Here is a 16921-nt window from a genome sequence, read left to right as displayed (position 1 = left end):
TGCCTCTTAAGTACATATGTTCTTCTTTAGGTAGTTCTTTAGTGAATATGTTAGCTATTTTCTCCTTTTTGTTTACATATTCAAGCCTTACTTCTTTACCTTGTGCTAACTCTCTCATGTAATGATACTTGATCTCAATATGCTTTATCTTTTTATGCATCAATAATTCTTTGAAATATTTATAGGACTTGTATTGTCACAATAGAACACTATAGGTTCAATAATATCTTCCTTCATACCTTTTAACAATTGTTTGATCCATACTGTAGACAATCAAAAATTGTTCGTGTCTAAGGTTTTATCACATTTTCATACTAATACATCCCATTTCTCATTTCACTAATTTTGATCATATGTCCAAATTGATCATTATTCAAGCATACTTTTACACATTCTTCATCATTCACAACTCTTTTTCAAATTAATTGTAAATAATTTTAGAATCAATTCTTGTTTTATCTAAACTTTTTAGAACTGACTCTAAATCATTTCAACATCATTAGAATCTTGTCCAATAAACTCTAAACCATTTCAAGGTCATTAGAATCCCTTCTAAATAACCCTAAAATATTTTGAGTCAACCCTAATTGATCTAAAACATGTCAAACATTCTTAATCAAACAATATTTATATAGTCCTAGGTATTGTCGTATCCCTTAGTGCCTTGTCAATCTATCAAATCTATCAAATCCAATCTTAGCACTGCCATGTCTCTTGGTGCTAGTTCAACCTATCATTTATCATTAATATTTTTGAGTCCCTTAGTGTTGGATTGTGGCCTTATCCAATCAATTTAATAACATTGATGATGTCTGTTGATGTTATTATGATCAATCTTATCAATAAACTTTGATCTTGTAGAATTTTCAATGTCCATTAAATGTCATCTGCCCTTAATCCATGTCATATTTCCTTGAAATTTCATAAATTATAATAATCCAATCAATTTAATCATGGCTTTGATCTACCCATCATCATCCTAGTTGATCTACATAATCATCACACTTCATTGAAAGAGTAACCCTGCATTTATTTCATCAAATTGGCAATACACTTACTAATTTTTTTTTCTATAGGATTCAATAAGCCATAATCTCTTCCTATATCATTTCAATCATTTTTTTCATCCCACTTTACTAATTATTCTTATTGACCAATGTTCTCAATTAATTAATATTTATTAATTGATTGATTGATCTTTGCAAATTATGGGAATTCTTAATTTCCTAATTCCTATTTTCCCATTTCTAATTTGTAATTTACTAATTTATATTTGTGTAGAATTATGAGTTTATAAATCAAAATTCCACCCATTCTTGACACATGGCCATAATTCATCATAGATTATGTTTCTACATATGGTTAATGTGTCATATTTTGCACATATTCTCTCTTGCACATGACTATAATAAGCCACACTCCACATAGATTCTATTCTACACATGGATATGATGTTTCATAACCTTGTCATAGATTCTCTTCTACATTTATTCATATTTACTCATATATGTCATAGAATCCTACATATGGCATATTACATCATATTCTTAATTGACATTCTAAGGAATATTGTGCCAAATTACACACTTGAAATGATAAATGTCCATCTCCTCATTCATGTCTAACCTCTCACATTTTGGCTATAAATTGAATCATTTTGCACTCATTTTCCTCTTCACCACTCTTAAACATGCTTCTATCATTCTCTCCAACATTCATCACATCATGTTGTCATTGTCTTTTTCTTTAAATTGTAGGTATACTATAGGAAATTGGAGCTACATCAACATCAAAAATGGAGAAGAAAGAAGAACATGGAAACTACATTTGAAAGGGGATTTTGATTCTTTGAATCTCTTTGTTTTCAATGATTTTAGTGGTAGATTAGAATAGTTAGCATATGTTATTTGAGTTTGTGGTTGCTCATAGTATGCCATGTCACCTATTTTCTAGTCGTACAATTGGTGAACCCAACGTGAATCATACTTACAAACTTATGTTTTATTTGTTTGTGCTTGTAGGTGTAAGGAGGGAGCTTAGTTGAAGGAGTCTAACAATTTTTTGTTTATTGTGAGCACACATAGTCTAATTAGGGAGTCGAGTAACAAGGTTTTGTTCATTTTTATGCATTTTTTTAGTTCTCTATCCCATGTGTGCACATGGTATTGCTAGTGTACACTTAGGTGCCTTAGGAAGCTATTATAGGGTCTCAAGACCTAAAAATTGCTTTGTCTATTGCTCTAATCTGACTAACCATGCCCTTTAATGACCAAGTGCACACTTCTAGGCCCCAATTGCACCATGGGTGTAGTTGGTACTATCTGGATGCACTTGGTAACCCTAGTTTGAGTTGTACCTATTATAGATGTCATTTTGACTCTCTATAACCCTATTTAGGTCTTAAGACCCCAAATACACCCATTTGGCTCCCAACTATGCCAACCTAAGCCCCACGTACACCAAGGATGCACTTGGGAAATGACCCCCTTTCCTTTTCATGTATAAGGTCCTGCATGATTGTTCAAAGCCCAATCTAGCTATTTAATTTTTAATTTTCTAGCACTTAGGTAACCAAGTGTGCCCTTTTGGGCCCCAATTGCACCATTGGAACAATTGGTACTATTTGGGAACACTTGAGACTCTTCTAATAGGTCTCTAGTCCTCCCCTATGCAATTGGTATTATTATTATGTAATTGGTTCATAGAAAGGTGAAGTTTGAGTCTGAATTTGCATTTAGGGTTTCACCTTGGTTTCAACACTTAAAATAGGGGTTTTGATGTTACTAATGATATGTTTGTAGCATGTGAAATTAATTGGGAGAAGACTAATCATTTGAAAACTACTAATTTGTTTGGTGTAGGATGTTTGATGAAGACCCCATGTGTTTGTCAAAACTACATGAGTGGTTTTTCTTAGATTATTAAACACTTGGTTTTGGTGCTTTAAAATGAACTTCCTATTCTGGTTGGTGTGTCTCCATTTTTTAGATCCCAAAGAGTTGCATGGATATATCCTCTCCCCTCACTTTTTTGGATCTTGGGTGTAAGAGAAATCCATGCAATGGAGTGCCCAAACTAAACACCATATCTTAGTAGCCAAAAACCTTTCTATCCACTAGCTCAGGGGGTCACCCATTCCTATGAAGACATCCCACAATATCACAATCCTTAGTAGAGGCAACAATCTCTTGGGAAGTGATGACCCTTGGGAAGAAAATATTGGTATCCTTGAAAAGTGAGTGTAGTGTAAGGGGGAGCCCATGGTGCCAATATTCTAGGTCGTCTACTCTAGATAAGTGTGGCTAAACTTTGGTTCAAGTGGGACTTCAACAGATATAGTCTTCTAAGTCTAGGTTGTGATGTGTCTTTTAAGTTAACAACAAGTATTCTTGTCTATTATTTCTTTTGTGTGTGTGTGTGTGTGTATAAAATTAATCAAGATAATTGCCAAATTTAAAAACTCTCAACAAGAAATTTTGACCCTTTAATATTTTAAAACATACACATTATCAAAACATTAAAAATCCTTTGTCAAAACCTTGATAACATTGCAAACTTGAGAACTTACAACAATAGGAATCCTTGGTATGATGTAGAGTTCATCTTTTCATAGCAAACTCTTGCATTTTCCATATTTTGATCCTCACACTTGCATCTTTTAACCCTAATTTTCCATTCCTTAGTCCCCATAGAACAATATTTAGGCTTCATATTGCATCTCTTAGTCACTACCTTTCATCTCCTAGTCTTCATTTTACAACCCTTAGTCTTCATCTTGCATCCCCTAACTTGCATTTTTGCATATCTTTGACCTCATTTTCCATACCTGATCCTCAATTTTCATGTCCTAACCCTCATTATTTATCTTTGCATGACCTTTAAAGTCCTCATTTTGATAATAACATCATCCTTACTGAGCCCACATTCCAACATAGTAGTTTGAAGATCATTAAGCCCTAGATCGCCAAGTTTCCATGTTTTTTTGTCAATTGCACCCATCTAGGCCCCAACTGCACCATTAGTGTTGTTGGCACTATTTGAGAACACTTGGTGCTATTTGAGCACACTTGATTACCAAAGCACTTTATTTTGACCTCTAGATTGCATTTTTAGACCCTAGACTTTCCCTTAGATGCTTGCATAAGTCCTCATTTTGATAGTTTCCTAAACCTCATTTTGATCTTTCCATTTTCATAATCACCTCATATAAACCTCATTTTGATCCCCTTTATAGACCTCATTTTGATCCTAGAACCCTTTGAGCTTAGTTGAAAATTAGGACAAAGTGTGAGTCTTAGAGTATCTCCTTATATGGATGGATAAAGGATCTTGACCTTGGTCTTTTTGTTATCTTTTTTATTATTTTTCTTGGGTCAAGTTCTATCTACATCTTGATGGATTTGACCTAGTCCTTTTATCAACTTGATCCTTTTGATTTTTGTCTCTTTTGATCAAAATCCAAAGTCCATTCTCATAAGTTTAAACTCTTAGATTGGCATTTTCCAAAGATATTCTCCTAAGTCCAAACCTTTTCATACACTTGTCATAACCTTATCAAACCCTTAGTCTCCCTAAACATCATTTCAAAACCCTAGTTTTCATACCATTTTATACCCCTATTTTTCATATAATTTCAAACCCTAGTTTGTGTATCATTTCTAAACCCTACTTTGCAATCCAAAAACCTAGTTGCATAGTCATTTCACCTTGCACAGTCCAAAGAATTTCTTCCAAGTATCAAAATCCTTCTAAGTCCAACAAATATTTCCAATAATCAACTTGCCCATGGTATTAATCATTTTTCAAACCAAACACTTTACATAATATCACATCCATATTTTGCATGTCCTATATGTCATCATCAACCCTAGCACACCCCTTTTCATACTCTAATCATAGTTGCATACATAAATCATTAGTATCATTTCCACAATCTAAAGTCCAAGGTCCACAAAAATCTACACTTTGCATACCTTAGGATCATCTTCATATCCCTTAGTCTAAAGTCCAAAATGTCACTTGCATTTGCACTTGTGCATCATCCCCTTAGGTCATTTTCACCTTGCATACCATAATCTTAGGGCTTTTGCATAATCACAAATTACATAACACACCTAAACCCAAAACATACAATAAAAGTCATATCTTTCATACACACCCTTCAAGTTTACCAAGTTTCTGTAGGGCCCATTTGCCGTTACACCAAAAGCCATGACTATTAGTGAACATGAAACACCACATAATTAACCACCTGTGGGCAGGGGAGCGCGTCGCATCACCCAACAATCTCCCCCTCGACGCGCATACCAGGTGCTTACGCAGGTCGGGAAGGCATCGGGGAGATTTGAACCCATAACCAAGCCAAAACTAGGTTCTGATACCAATTGTTGGGCCCACTTGCCGTTGCACCAAAAGCCATTGTTAGTGAACATGGAACACCACATAATTAACCACCTGTGGGTAGGGGAGCGCGTCGCATCACCCAAAAATCTCCCCCTCGACGCGCATACCGGGTGCTTACGCGGGTCGGGAAGGCACCGGGGAGATTTGAACCCATGACCAGGCCAAAACCAGGCTCTGATACCAATTGTAGGGCCCATTTTCTGTTACACCAAAAGCCATGACTATTAGTGAACATGGAACACCACATAATTAACCACCTGTGGGCAGGGGAGCGCGTCACATCACCCAACAATTTCCACCTATTTTACCTAGATGCACACCCAGGGGTGCAATTGATACTATTTGGTCACACTTGGTAACTAGGGAGTCCATTTAGGTTCAAGAGTCTCAAATTACATTTCCATAACTTGCATTTTATTGGTAAACCCTAAAAATCCAAAAAAATACATTGTGCATACATACTTTGCATTTTTGGTACCCAAACACCTTATTACCAACTGCATCCTTTTGGGTTCCAAGTTGTACACCCCAAGGTTACACTTCATACTGTCTGGGTGTAGTGTGTATGATAGGTGCACACTTGGTAGAGAAAAAGTCTATTTCAGAGTCTAAAATCCCCCATTGCATCTACATACTTAGGTATCATTCCAACTCTCATAAGGACTCATTCAGTTAAAAAAATAGAAGACCTATATCAACCATTGTTTTCTCAAGAACAAAGACAACCAAAAACTCATCCAAGACAAAAGAAAACCAAGCAACCTCAACAAATGTTTGACCCAAGTTAAACCAAAGTTTCACAACTATTACAAGTAGACCTATATATCATGTATCCTCCAAGAAGTGACCCTCAAGAAAAAAGATAAGAAACCCTCAATGACATGTCCAATAGGAAATTCCCTCTTAACACATCACCTATGTTGGCGCTCAAAATTGTAGCCCAAATTTTGAACACTGTTGAGAAAATTGAGCCCTATAAATGCTTTTAAATGAGATTGTACCTAGCTGTACCTTTGAGGCCCCTAAGGTGTTTAATGTTTCTAACACCCTGTATTCAGTGCGTCTAAGTGTTCTATGAAGTTAGACTATCATTCCAAGCCATTTTGTGAAGTCCCATTTTGAGTAATTGTCAAATCTGCATTTTCACAAGTGTCAAATAGCGACATGAGGGCATGTTTGTCATTGAATATCTTGCACCCAAAAGTGTTTCATGATTTTAAATTTTGGGAGTGTTTAGTGTCCATACCTAAGAACTTGTGTTTCAAATTTTGAGTCATTTTGAGTCCGTTTATCTAGGTTTTGAATCCCTCAAAGTTGGTCAATTACTGTTTTGTGCATTTGTGTAACTGTGCAAAATTCTGGGAAGCCCTGTTTGACATGCTATAATTTTGACCTAGTTGACTAAAATTTTAAAATTATAGTTGCATTTCATTGTAGACATCAGAGACTTATTATGTTTCAAGTTTCAACTTATGACGAATCCGTTTGTACACTTTCCCAGGTCATTTCCATTTGCAAAAAATGTTTTCTTTCAGTGTTTCCAATCTGCAAATTCCAAGTAACCCACTTTGATTGCTCGCCAAATACGTGTTGTTATTTTTCATGAGCCCAAATTTCAGATCCATATTCTCCTCATGACAAAGAACTAATGCCCCAATTTATATCTTCCCAAGTGTCAGTTTACCCAGTTTTTGAAGCCGATTCTGAACCCAATTTAGTGTTTTCTAACATGTTTTCTTGTAGGCAGTTTTGGGAAGGCAACTTTGATAGAAAATATCTTTTGATTGAGAATTCATCATGGGTTGAGAATTTGTACTATGATAGAGCATGTAGGATTGAACACTCATGCCAATTTTCATGGCTTGGTTACTTGATTGAATCAATTTTTTAGGCCAATTGGCAAGCCTCTAGACACAAATTCACAATTCATGGAATTGATTAAAAGTGAGTTTTAAATAATGAATTGATGATTGAATTTGAATCCTGTTAGTCTGAGATGTCTAGATGGGTTAATTTGATAGTTCAGGTGTTTGAATTCAAAATTTTTTTCTGCCAGACCCACTTTGGGGGCCTGACTAAATTCATTAGATGAATAAGTCACCAGGGATCGAAAATGCTCAACATAGGTGATTATGAAAATTTGAACAATTAGAGTGTTTCCAAATTAACATCTCTTCATGTGGAGATTAAAGGGAGAGTATAAGATTATGATACAATTATGATATAGTAATTTATGACTCTTTTTGTATGAGAGTCAATCAAAACCATGCCAAGTAAGGGAACAAGTAAACATATATATACTCTCCAGCGAGTTGGAAATGTGTGAAAGGCTAAACTCCCTCTTTCCAGCTATAATGAACACAAAATATTTTAGAACAAGGCACTAGAAGAAATTTTATTCTTTAGTAATAAAAAAATGATAAAAAAAGGGGCACATGGAGTAGGTTGGTGTTTTCACCACATCTTCCATGGGTAGCCAAGGAGGTATTTGCTTATCACTAGATAGAGTTTATTTGTTAATTCCAAAGGGTTTGTAGCAGGGGATGCATTCATCTTTCTAAGGGAGCCATGTTTTAGTAGGGTGAACCACGTCAAAGGGGGATCTTGCATTGGCACATGAAGAGTGTGAAATAAAATGGTTTAGCATAAAAGGAAACAAGACTTGTGATGTCTACAAGAAAGAAGTTCAAAATCTACCAATGACATTGCTGAGAATGTAGAGTGTTCATGCTGGTAATACACAAGCAACTACAAGAATTGGAGTAACTATAAGTCGTGGCAAAGCATGAAATGTTGAATTGCAGAAAAGAGGTAGATGCCATAGCAAAGCGGCCTCAGTTGAAATAAAGAGTAACCAAATCACCAAAGTAGGGAGAATCCTTCAAATGTCTATGGCGCCATAAGAAAGCCGTCGATTTATAAGTAAGAGGTAGTGAGAATAGAAGGTCTCCATGCCTGAGCTAACATTAAAAATAGAGCATTAACCCACACATTAAGCATGAACTAGTTCTTTATTGCAGATTGAACTTGCAGATAATGATGAAAGGAGGAGTCTAAAGCCTCAACCCAAGAGGATATTGGGAGCAACTGACAAGAATAGTTAGCGCTAAATGCAAGGGGAACACACTAAACAGAACCCGTGTGCGAATGAACAAAGCAAAGACAAAACCTTTAGTCCCATATTGGGGATATGGTATGGTTTCAAGATATTTAAATACTTTTCAACACACAAGAGAACATGTCTTGAAGAAAGAAGCTTTTGTGAAGTTGCATGATGCATGGTGGGTACGACCAGATAGCTAGCAGGTTGCCTAATTACAATTTTGAACTGAAATGCAAAGATGTTGAAGTGGAAATTAGATGATGAGATCATGCCACGTGGTGGATCATGGGGCAGTCGCTATGTCACTAACCAAAGTTGCTAACTGGTTAAGCATAGTGACATAGCGAATGCAGTGAGGTGGCACCCAATTAGAGATAAGTGGGTGCAGATGTGACATGTGGCACACTATCAGTGAGTGATGTGGAAGACTATGGGTCTGAATTGCAGGGTGATGTGGAAAGTTCTTGTCCAATTAGAGACTACCATGTGGCAGTCTGATGGTGTCCAGTTAGCTAAGGGTAAAAAGGAAAAATAAATATTTTGAAGTTAATGATAAATCTTTTGAAGTTAATGATTTTTCCCATGCACATCTTTAAAAGAGGATAGTTTTAAATTGAAATTTTTTTAATCATATAGTTAAAACTATAGAGACATCATTAATTTTTCAATTTTTTTGAATTATTAATGAGAAGCCATGGAGCAGAGGTCTGATCTTCAAATAGGCATAACAGGGGCTATTTTCATCTAAAATAGGCATTCCAATATACCACCAAAATTGGAATGAGCTGAACTTTCCAAATATGATGTCAATTTTTGCACAGGTCCTCACAGGTTTGCACTATAGGCCAATTTGTAAAATCTAGGGCATTGGTGACAAAACAAGAAAATTTGATCACTGATCATCAGAATTGGTCATGAGGCAGATATAAAGGCTTGGTGAAATGTAAGAGTGAAGAAAATTGATTTTAATCAATTTTCTTGTATTCTTTAGGTCATTTCAACTGATTTTTACCTTTTACCTTGAGTTCACTTTTACCTTAGAATCAGTTATGATCTTTCATCATGACATTTCTGAGATATTTGATGCCTTTGAAAGAAAATTGAAAAAGGGATTTGATAGATAGTTGAGGAGAGAGATTAAAGAGGGTCTTTTCATGGAAAAGAGAGGGAATTTCATGTGGATAGATGTCAATTGCAAATTCAATCCAGGAATTCCTTCCTTTGTATCAATCTCATTTTTTCTCATTGTTCTAGTTCCAGTTTCTGGGAAGAAAAAGTTCATTGTTGTGAGACCATTGTTTCCAATATTTTGACATGTTTCCTTGACTGTGAGACCATTCTTTAGCATAATTCTCTTATGTGAACAATAGTAGTGCAGATAATACAACAAGTTCTGATATGTTGGGTGTTTTCATGTTTTAATTTTATGCATCTGAATGTATAGTTTCAAGGAAATGAATACATATGAGCAATAATTTCACTAGTTTCATTCTAGTTCTTGTCTCCTATCTCAAAAATTTGTAAGTCTTATGTGGTCTTGGAACAAAGATCTAAGATCCATTTGCATCCCCTTTAGGTTGTATGTTTGATGTGTTTTGTTGTTGGACCAAAGGGCCAAGTAAATGCTTGATATGTTTAACAAGGTTACTAGTTACTTGAGAAGGATATTTTGTGAGAATGAGATCTGAATGAACACTGATGTCTGAATCACAAGGTGACTAGATAGATCTGATGTCTGGGTATACAAAATATGTCTTGATGTCATAGATGTATGTTTTGAATTCATGGAATTTCCCAATTGATTAGGAAGTGATCAGTTATAGGATCACTTGTTATACTTTTTCATATTTAAGATTGTGTTGAATCAACATCATTAATCAAATGTTTCCCCTTTCATGTTGAAAGTTATTCAATGTTAACCTGCACTTAGCTTTCCATTTTCATGAGTTATGTTCTTAGCTATTTCATGCTTGTGATTTCTTGGTTAAGTATATAGAAGAATTTAGGGGTTTTATCTATTATTCTGGATTCTAATTATGCTCATTGCATTGGTCACATAATTGGATCCTAAGAGGTTCACCTATCTAGTTTTGCAGAGCCTGAAGTGTAGAAGGAGTGTAGCCTTATAGTTGGCCCAAGTTCTTGTTGAATTGTGTCCATTATTGGAGATAGTTTCCCATAGACGCATTCTTGCCTTGCATACTTGGTTGTTTAAACTCTGTTAAATCAGGAGCCAACAACCTACACATGGAATGGTTCAATTGAGTCCTAATTTTTAACCCTTATTTGTACCTATGCCATCTAGATGTGGAAGTGTACCTACAACACTAGAAAATGAACATACCCATTCATTTGAATTTGGTAAACCTAACACAAGTACCATTAATCCTTCAAACATACAACAAGGTACCTTTGGCTTAAGTGATGATTTCAACTCAAACTATGGTATTCCCAATGAAAAAACCTTTCAAAAGAACTTTAAACTCTTGGAGGCCCAAGAAATAGTGAATTTTAACACCAACTTGGAAGGACCTAAATCTAAGAGTCAAGACTACCCTACATTAGAAAACATGCAACCTACGATCAACTTAGACTTTGATAAGGGGAAGAAACCTTTGGAATTATCAACTACAAAGGTAACACCTAGGAAACCTCATCAAGAATCAACTATTGACATTCTCTAAGGCACCTTTGTACATATCAACATCAACCCTTGATTTGATCAACCTCTATCACTTAATGGCAAAATGACTCTTTTAAAGTACCTTAAAAGGACATTAAGGATTGATCTTAACCAAATGATGCAAAAATAAGAAATACCTAAGGATACTTGTGTTAATCTCATATTAGTTTTGACATATGAGTGACAATATACTTAAGTCATTTACTTAGTTCATGCCAAACAAGTAATACATGTCAAGTATAAGTTGTTAGATAGTAAATGTCAATCGAAGGATATTTAGTATGTGGCAAGTAACTAGTTAGTGTTGAATAGATAGTATGTGCCAAGTTATTTAGATGCCCAGTGATCAATGGATGTTGATTCATTCAAAGGCCGAGTTATAACATTGAAGTTGTAGTTGATGTCAAGCATCAGGGACTTCAAGTGTTGAGTTATACAGTTTTGACATAGTTGTTTGTAATGGCACAAACTACTATGTAAACCATTTTTGGGCCGACTTAAGGATTATTTTGTGATCTTAGATGATAAGGAAAAATCTCAATTGTGAATCCCTATGTAGTACATGCATCCAATCATAGAAAGAGAAGGTTTAAGTGATAATATGGGTGAATCACAATCATTGATTCATATGTTACCCTAAGTCACTTAGGTCTTCTTAAGGAGGAAAAACCCTAAACTTTTTATGAATGTTGTAAGGAGAAAAGAGAGAAGTTTGCATGCATAAATAACACATTCATGGTGACTAAGGAGTTCTGATTTGAGATACATTGCATAATCAATTAGAGGAAATAGAGGAAAGGAATTAAAAGATAATAGAGATACATCTGATTAGAAAGGATCAATTACACATTAGGAACAAGGTGATTTGTCATCAAGCAACAAAGTGCTAACCGAAGGATCATTACTGAGACATTCTAACAAGTGAATTAGTTAAATCTCTTAACATAGTAGTCTTGATAGACTATTGTAAATCCTTTAATAGGGTGCTTACTTCATTGTAAGTTAAAGCCCTTTTACCAAGCACAGTTCTAATAGGGTGTTGAAATCCTTTAATAGGGTAAGATCTAAAAATCTTGTAAGCCTTTAATAGGGTAGACCTTTTAGAAGGTAGATCATATTTCATGATCAAATTATTGTAACCTTCATTAGATACACTTTATTACTACATTAGTGAAGGTTTGTGAGATTTGAGGGTGTCATCCTTGCCCAAGTTTTACTTTCTCCTTGGAGGGTTTCTAGGTAACCGCATATCTTGTCATACATGTGTTGAATATTTTGTTTTCATGCTATGGAAGTATATTCTTAATTTAGTATTTCAATTTACATATATAAATAATGAGATGGATGCATGGTGAATAATTTTGAGGTTAAAGTTTTAAGTGTTGATTCACCCTACTCCACCCCACCCTTCTTAGAGTTTATTTACCTATTTTATTTCCAACAATTAGTATTGGATCCTAGTTCTCTAAAGGTAAGGCTTTGTAGCTTTTAGGAAAGATCTTGGAGATGTAAGTCTACAAGTTGGAAAAGACTATTGAGAACTAGAAGATTGAAATAAAAATTTCCCCACATTAGCTAAATGAAGCAAGAAATGAGTTAAAGTGATCATTGAAAAGAAGGAAATAGCTATTAAAGAAAATGACACACAATACAAAGAGATTGATAGTACTAAATTATTTAAAGAATGGAAACTAAGTGAATTTGATGTAGTAGTTACAAATTTGATGGAAAAGAATGGAGCCCTAACTGAAGAGGTCAGAAATCTCAAGAGAGAAAAGGAAGTTCAATTAGTATTGCTATGTGATCTGATTGAGAAAAAGAAGAAATCTAAAGAGGAAAAGGTCATGATTGAAGATAAAAAAAGGATTTTGACTAATAGACTAGAAGAGAAAACATCAGAGGTAAATAATATTGCTAACATGCAATTGGAAATATTCAGTCAAATGATGATTGCAAAGGATATTGGCATTACAACACTGAAGTTGCAAAATGAACAACTGAGAAATGATCTGAAAAGAGAAAAGGAGTTTTTTGAAAGTTTCAACAAACCTAATGAAGCCATCAAGTACTTTGAGAAATTGATGATATCTTCTAGATCCAACAGTGATACTTCTGGATTGGGTTACACTAATACTGAAGAAGGAGAATCATCCAAAAGTGGTGTAGAAAGAAGTAACAAAGGTAAGAACTCTGAATGTACTTGTCATAATTGTGGTAAGATAGGTCATACTACCAATATCTATAGGACCAAGACTACAAATCAAAATCCTAAGTAGAAGTTCACGGGTCATTGCCACAAATACAACAAATAAGGACATCAAGCACACAGATGTAGAACCAAGACCATAAGCACCTAAAGATTTGAAGGATATTGATATAAATATTAGAATTATGAACATAGATCATATGAGTGAAGATATAAGCTTAAATGGTCATCAAACAAGAAGACAAATGTAAATCACAATGGAAACTCTTATAATTGGGATTATAATAGTAGATATAGTTATCACTATTTTCAAGAGTATGGACATGTTGCTGAAAATTTCATAAGAACACATTTCAAAAGTGACTACAAAATATGGTTGGGTCAAACTACATGTTTTAGCTATTTGAAGACTAATCACATAAGCAAGAATTGTCCAACAAGGTCAAAGGCATTGAGCAGTGAGCTCAACAAAGGAAAAGGAAAGGAAAATTTTGAAAATGTCAGAGATGAGATGAACAAGACATGAAAGAGAAAGGAAGATTGTAGCACATCAAGTTCAAATGGGATCACTTCACCCAATGGGTCAAGTTATCACACCACCTCCAATTAAGAAATCAAGAGGTGTGGGTGGAACTAATATTTAAAAGATGTACCATACATTAGTTCCAAGAATATAGTTCTAAAAAGATTATATTTGCGTGGAGAAAGATGCAAAGTGTTTTTAAGAATCTAGAAGAAATCTTTAAGTTTTGTTAGTTTTCATGTTTATGTTAAACATGAAAAGTTTCATTATGGCTGCTGAGTGAAATATAATTAATGTCGAGCTATCACAAGTGATAGTATTGATTGAGCTCATAGTGGATAGAAAGCATAAAGTAAACTTCATGGATACCAAGTGAGTTGAAATTTCTACTGAAGTTGAGATTATGGTTGTGTAAGCATTGACCATTAAATGTGAGGTTGTAAGGACTATTTGATCAATTTCTACTCATTTGAAATCATTCAAATTTGAATAAGAGCATGAGGAGTGAAAGGAAAATTGAAGAGATCATTCCAAGTGATTGCAAATATGATTCAATAATTGCTTGACACCATCTCAATAGTTCCAAGCTACATAGTTTGAATTTTTACAAACCCTAGTTTTTCATAATGGCATCTAGTTCTTCAAATCCTAAGGTTAAAGAAGGTAAAGGAGTTTTGAATGTACAATTGATAAGAAATAAGATTAGAAAACCAAAATTTAGAGCTATTCTTGATATTGCTTACAAGCAAGATCCATCTAGTGCATTATTGATGATACCACCACAAGTTTTAAAGATTCAAGATGTGAGATGTTGCTCAATATGAAAGGTGGGTAGCATACATGACATGTAGATTAGAGAAACCTATGGGAAACTCTATGAAAATAGAGCATTGAAAGATGAATTCAAAATTGTAGAGAGAGAAGGGTTAACCCATGCCCTAGATTTCCCAAATGTCTTCAAAATAGAATGGATAAAGATAGTTCTAAGAAGAATTCATGATAATTCTATATGGTTGGATAATGGATAGGTGAAGATCATAAAGAAGATTGTACACAGAGTAACAAAGTATCCAACCCTAGACTGACCTAAAACCATGAGGAGTGAAGCAAAATAATTTATTAAGAAGAATATAGGGGTAGTGTGGAACAAAAGAGGAATGATAATTGACACTATCTTAGATCACCTAATTGATTTTTTCATAAGCACTATAGCACAAAAATTCGATTAATACAATAGGCTCAATAGTGTACCCTATATTGCTATTGACATGGGCTACAAAATAGTTAAGAAGGATCATACTTATGATCTTTTTGAGTTGCAGATGCAACAATTATCAAAAAATTTGGGAGCAATAAGGAAGACCTAGAGTTCACAATGCAAATTTGGTTCAATTCTTGTATGTATGCTCTTCTATGTACACAAAACATTCCCTACTTTTGGTAAAGTTGCATGGAAAACAAATAGATCTATTGCAGTGCAAATAGAAGAATTTATTGAACAACTTGGAGAGAATTTTTAGTCTATAATGACTAGCTACTTTGAATATTTTAAGTAGTCAATGAAGAAAAGACTAAGGATACCAATTTCACTAGTTGAGAAACATTTCAATGATGTTTTCTTTCTAGTTGACACTGATTTCACATATGTATAGGCTACAGTCCCAAGAGTAATATGATTAATACCACTAGGCTATGAGATTAATGTTGATGAAGCCTCTATAGCTATTATAGCTTTTCTTGTAGAAGAAGTAGATACTGAGACTACAACTTTTGAAAATTACAATGTAGATAAATCTAAAATTATAATGGATATAAAGACTACCTCAGTTATAAGAAAGAAGAACAAAATTGTCAAGAAGCTTAAAGAAGAAATTAGTGAAGGAGTATAGGAAGATGAAGAAGAAGAAGATGATGATGATGATGAAGGTGAAGATGTACCTACTCAAGCACCATTGACCATTACTCAAGGTCAAGTTGAAGACCAAGAAGAGGAGGTAGAAATTGAAGAAGGTGTCAAGGGAGAAGAAGCTAGTGAAGCACCTACAACTACTGAGAAAAAGAAGAAGAAGAAAGCTAAAACCCTAGTAGTCAGCAAACCAAAGAAGGTTGAAAACTATAAGCTTGTAGTTCCTACTACTCAAACTAGCATAGGAGCTACTGCTAAAAAGGCTCAAGAAGCAAGTATATAGCTCTACTTGAATATAATAAAAATAGGACATAATCTAATGACAATAGACAATTCAAAGAGGTAAGTCATAGTCCTTCCTCAGATTTAGACAATATTTATGGAAATGTAAAGAATAATGTAGATTTAAATGGATTTTCACATATTGAATTTGATAAACTTGGAGATTTAGATAAGGATAAGGTAGAAAATTTAGTAGATGCCATGATGGAAACATATAAAATGACTCCAATTGATATTTCCAACTCTCTACCAAAGGAATTATATGATAGAGTTGAGCAAAAGTGGCAATATAGTCTCAATATTGAAAGACAAATTAGAGAGACTACACTTGCACAAGTGATGCCAGAATTGGATAGGGAAACAATGACAAATGCAATCAGGAAGCATGTAGGGAAATTCACACCTAAATACAGAGCATTTTGTATATTGCAAAATAATATTGAGGATGTTGTATTGAAGGCCACCCATTTGTGGAAATTACTATATGTTTGATCACACCCAAAGGAGAATAAAGGAACACAAGAACAAATAGGATAGGATGATACATTTGGACCTACAACACAAGATCAAGGTGCAATTAAGAATTTAGAACAAACAAAGGATAGGATTGAAGAGTTAGGTTCAACTACAAAACTTGAGGAGCAATTAGTAATACAAACACTGGTGACTTTGCCAGAACTATGGCTCCTCCAAATTAAGCTCTTCATAGGCCAAGTATAGAATCTATACCTTTACAATCATCAAGGCAGAGTCCAAACACATCTAGGGTAGATGAAGTTACATCATTTGGTGATGTGAACTTGGATAAAGTGATT

Source organism: Cupressus sempervirens, chromosome 4 (genome assembly GCF_028749045.1).
Source record: "Cupressus sempervirens isolate cs-2001-9-10 chromosome 4, ASM2874904v1, whole genome shotgun sequence".
In the NCBI taxonomy this organism is placed as follows: Eukaryota; Viridiplantae; Streptophyta; class Pinopsida; order Cupressales; family Cupressaceae; genus Cupressus; species Cupressus sempervirens.
Note: the sequence above shows the minus strand (reverse complement) of the source record.